Source organism: Phoenix dactylifera, chromosome 1 (assembly GCF_051530095.1).
Source record: "Phoenix dactylifera cultivar Ajwa chromosome 1, Ajwa_hap1_PhDact_Kaust_v1.1, whole genome shotgun sequence".
Taxonomy (NCBI): Eukaryota; Viridiplantae; Streptophyta; class Magnoliopsida; order Arecales; family Arecaceae; genus Phoenix; species Phoenix dactylifera.
The window spans coordinates 13,826,137-13,831,037 of NC_143190.1; the positions used below are offsets into that span (position 1 = coordinate 13,826,137).

The following is a 4,901-nucleotide window of genomic DNA, read 5'->3' on the forward strand; positions in this document are numbered from 1 at the left end:
TCGATTATCTGATATAATATTGAAGGAATCTTCGTAAGGGCAAAGGAAAACGGAGTCGAGATCAACTTATGAGTGCCCTAGTCCCTTGTCCTCTCACTCATTGCGTTACTTTGAAACTTCTACTCTTTTACCTCTTGTACAGATTTTTTATACTTTTCCTAATAAAAAGTTTTGGGGAAGCGTTTCACTCCCTCTCTTTTCACTTCAAAAATAATAATAAAAAAAAGAAGATCAGCAACTCGCATTTCCAAATTAGTAGCCTCCATGTTCAAAGTTAACGAAGAACAAAGCAGAGAATTGCTAAACAGCCAAGGATGATTAAAAACACTCCCTTGTAATCCATTACTTACAGATCATCTAAATTGATTCTTAATAATCTATCTTCCAGTGAATTTAGCTCGCTGGCGAAATGTCTAAAGAAACTGTGAGACCCTAGAACTGGGCCCGGTCCACTTGACTGGCCCAGCCCCAAGCTCTTGGCCTCATGTGCAACCACGTGAGGGGGCATGAAGAATGGAAAATCCAAAGAAGCCGGCCCCTTGGTTTTTTTAGGGTTTCTCTTCCTCCCTTTGAGACCACCGGAAGAGGAGCCGCCAGACCTCCTTCTTGGGCGATCTTCTTCCTCGTGCAGCTGTCCAAGAGGGAGAGAGAGAGAGAGAGAGAGCGGAGAAGCCACGGCATGGGTCTTCCTCTTTCTCTATTACCACCGGAAAGAAGCCGTCGGATCTTCGCCGGGGCTGAGGTAAGGGTTTCTACCCTTCATTACTTTGTTATACCATTTGAAAATAAAGAAAGAAAGAAAGAAAGAAAGAAAGAAGAGAGGGTAGAAGGAGAATGCCGACTGTCGTGGGCTCTTCTTCTTCTTCCGTCCGCATGCCTCCTCCGCGGGAAGAAGTAGAGGGCCGGCCATTGCGGGCGCCGCCGACCTCGACTTGGCCTCTCCCGAGCTCGCCGATCTCCCTTCGTGGGAGAAGAAAGAGGGGGGGGGGGGGGAAGGAGAAGAAGTCGGGAGAGGAGGAGGAGGAGAAAGAAAAAAAAAAGAAGAAAGAAAGGGGAGAAGGAAGAAAAAGAAGAAGAAGTCGGGAGAAGCTTTTGGAGAAGAAGAGAAGAGAAGAAAAGAAAAAGAAAAGAAAAAGAAAAGAGAAGGAAAGAAAAGAAAAGAAAAAGAAAAGAAAAGAAAAGAAAAGAAAGAAAGAAAGAATATAATAATAATAATAATAAAATAAAGGAAAGATGGTGGTTTACGGGTATGAACCCGAATCCGAACCCGAATCCAAACCCGGGGTGCTAGATACCTCTACAGGGTCGGCCCTGCGAAAATGTTAAAATTTAAGTTTTATATATATTATGATGAATTTTAAAAGAAAAATATGATTTTTGGATATTAGGTTCTGCGAGGAATTTGTGAGTTTAATTGGATTTATTATGGATCGCGTTCAATGTAAGTAATGAACTGCCTTTTCTAGACTCTTCATTTATATAATACTATTTTTGCATCGAATAAATTGTTAATAAATTTATATATGATTTATGAATTTTACGAGATGATGATTTGAATGAAAGATAGATAGATGAATTGGAACAATATTTTTTGGATATATTTACTGTTCTTGCGTCGTATATGCATATTTACATCGGATTATGATATATTTATTATGTTACAAAAGAATTTTGATGTGCATCAGATTTGAAACTCTCAGCCTGACTATGTTCTGGACCCTGCCAATTGGGGGTTATGCATTGGCAATTCTGGCCCCACCACAGGATATAAGTGTGGTATTCTGGCCCACTCTACAGGGTATAAGTGCGGTATTCTGGCCCACTCCGCAGGATATAAGTGCGGTTCTGTTTCTGGCCTAGCCACAGGGTATAAGTGTGGTCATAGTTAAAGGCTGTTGAGATGAATGTGATTTGTTTCGAATCAGATTTATGATTATGTATATGGATATTTGAAAGATACGGATTTCAATGGATTTGTGTTTGAAAAGAAATTGATTATGTCTTTATGCTGATTCATCGTAATTTGTATTTATATTTTATGTTATTATATGAATTATCTAGTTAAAGTATTTATGACTTACTGGGCTATCTAGCTTATTATACGATTTCTTACTGTTTTTACAGATCCGAAGAATTAGTTCGATCCGGGGTTTTACAATATGGAAGAGCGAATAAAAGAATTATGGCACAAGTTATCTTAGATTAGGTTTTATTTAAATTGATGTTTTATCTTTATTGCTCCGCTGCGTATTTAAAATTGTGAGACTTTATAATTTGTGTCAGTCAATGGAATAAGATTGTATTTATTTCAGTTGAATTATTTTAGTTACATTTTTGAGATTTGATTAAGATGCTTTGCATGTTCGTGAGGAGAGTTTCCTACGGGTGTGCGGCGGTTGGTGCGAACCCTCGGCTCGCGATCTCGGGCTGGGGGCGTGACAACTTAAGTGGTATCAGAGCCTGAATGGATAAATTCTAAGATAAGAAAATCTGACATGACATGAGAGTAGGTGGGTAGACACTACGGACATTGGGACGTTAGTGTGATGAATAGAATTATTTGACATTGGTCAGACAAGATGACTTTGATTTGAAGAGTGTTATGACTTAGTTTGGAAAAGTATTCTCTACTCTTGAACTGCATGTATGAAATTTCGTGGACGAAATTTCTTTTAAGGGAGGAAGGATGTGAGACCCTGGAACTGGGCCCGATCCACTTGACCGGCCCAGCCCCAAGCTCTTGGCCTCACGTGCGTTGCACGTGAGGGAGCATGAAGAAGGGGAGATCCGAAGAAGCCGGCCCCCTAGTTTTTTTAGGGCTTCTCCTCCTCCCTTTGAGACCACCGGAAGAGGAGCTGCCAGACCTCCTTCTTGGGCGATCTTCTTCCTCGTGCAGCCTCCCAAGAGAGGGGGAGAGAGAGAGAGCCGAGAAGCTACAGCACGGGTCTTCCTCTTTCTCCATTGCCGCCGGAAAGAAGCCGTCGGATCTTCGTCGGGGCTGAGGTAAGGGTTTCTACCCTTCATTTCTTTGTTATACCATTTGAAAAGAAAGAAAGTAAGTAAGAAAGAAAGAAAGAAGAAGAGAGGGAAGAAGGAGAATGCCGACCGTCGTGGGCTCTTCTTCTTCTTCCGTCCGCATGCCTCCTCCGCGGGAAGAAGGAGAGGGCCGGCTGTCGCAAGCGCCGCCGGCCTCGAGTTGGCCTCTCTCGTGCTCGCCGACCTCCCTTCACGGGAGAAGAAAGAAGAAGAAAGAAGGGGGGGAAGGAGAAGAAGCCAGAAGAAGAGGAGGAGGAGAAAGAAAAAGAAAGAAGAAAGAAAGGGGGGAAGGGACAAAAAGAAAAGAAAAGAAAAGGAAAAGAAAAGAAAAGAAAAAGAAAAGAAAAGAAAAGAAAGAAAGAAAGAAAATAATAATAATAATAATAATAATAAAATAAAGAAAAGATGGTGGTTTACGGGTATGAACCCGAATCCGAATTCGAACCCGGGGTGCTAGACACCTCTGCAGGGTCGGCCCCACGAGAATGTTAAAATTTAAGTTATATATATATATATATTATGATGAATTTTAAAAGAAAAATATGATTTTTGGATATTAGGTTCTGCGAGAAATTTATGAGATTAATTGGATTTATTGTGGATCGCGTTCAATAAGTCAGCTGAAACCGCAGCTCCGTCGTTCCCTTTTCCGGGTATATAAGTAATGAACTGCCTTTTCTAGACTCTTCATTTATATAATATTATTTTTGCATCGAATAAATTGTTAATGAATTTATATGTGATTTATGAATTTTACGAGATGATGATTTGAATGAAAGATAGATAGATGAATTAGAACAATATTTTTCGGATATATTTACTGTTCTTGTGTCGTATATGCATATTTAGATCGGATTATAATATATTTATTATGTTACAAAAGAATTTTGATGTGCATCAGATTTGAAACTCTCAGCCTGACTATGTTCTGGACCCTGCTAATTAGGGGTTCTGCATTGGCAATTTGGACCCCACCACAGGGTATAAGTGTGGTATTCTAGCCCACTCCGCAGGATATAAGTACGGTATTCTGGCCCACTCTCCAGGATATAAGTACGGTATTCTGGCCCACTCCGTAGGGTATAAGTGCGGTTCTGTTTCTGGCCTAGCCACAAGGTATAAGTGTGGTCATAGTTAAATGTTGTTGAGATGAATGTGATTTGTTTCGAATCAGATTTATGAGATAAATGTGATTTGTTTCGAATCAGATTTATGATAATGCATATGGATATTTGAATGATATGCATTTCAATGGATTTGTGTTTGAAAAGAAATTGATTATGTCTTTATACTGATTCATCGTAATTTGTATTTATATTTTATGTTATTATATGAATTTTCTAGTTAAAGTATTTATTATTTATTGGGCTGTCTAGCTCATTATATGATTTTTTACTGTTTTTACAGATCCAAAGAATTAGCTCGATCTAGGGTTTTACAATATGGGAGAGCGAATAAAAGAATTATGGCACAAGTTATCTTAGATTAGGTTTTATTTAAATTGATGTTTTATCTTTATTATTCCGTTGCGTATTTAGAACTGTGAGACTTTAGAATTTGTGTCAATCAATGGAATAAGATTGCATTTATTTCAGTTGAATTATTTTAGTTACATTTTTGTGATTTGGTTAAGATGCATTGCATGCTCGTGGAGAGAGTTTCCTACGGGTGTGTGGCGGTTGGCGTGGTCCCCCGACTCGCGATCTTGGGCTGGGGGCTTGACAACTTAAGTGGTATCAGAGCCTGAATAGATAAATTCTAAGATAAGAAAATCTGACATGACATGAGAGTAGGTGGGTAGACACTATGGACATTGGGACGTTAGTGTGGTGAATGGAATTATTTGACATTGGTCAGACAAGATG

The 4,901-nt window shown here is 39.5% G+C and overlaps 1 long non-coding RNA gene across 2 annotated transcripts; it reads left to right on the plus strand.

Annotated features, from left to right (window-relative positions):
• Positions 1 to 534: 534 nt before the first annotated feature.
• Positions 535 to 4,630, plus strand: LOC103711436 (uncharacterized). 2 transcript variants are annotated; one of them, XR_016403800.1, is made up of 3 exons: positions 535 to 742; positions 1,389 to 1,441; positions 4,444 to 4,630. It is a non-coding gene; the product is annotated as an uncharacterized LOC103711436 (long non-coding RNA). The 2 variants fall into 2 exon arrangements; XR_604766.5 differs by lacking the exon at positions 4,444 to 4,630 and adding an exon at positions 2,125 to 2,317.
• Positions 4,631 to 4,901: the final 271 nt, after the last annotated feature.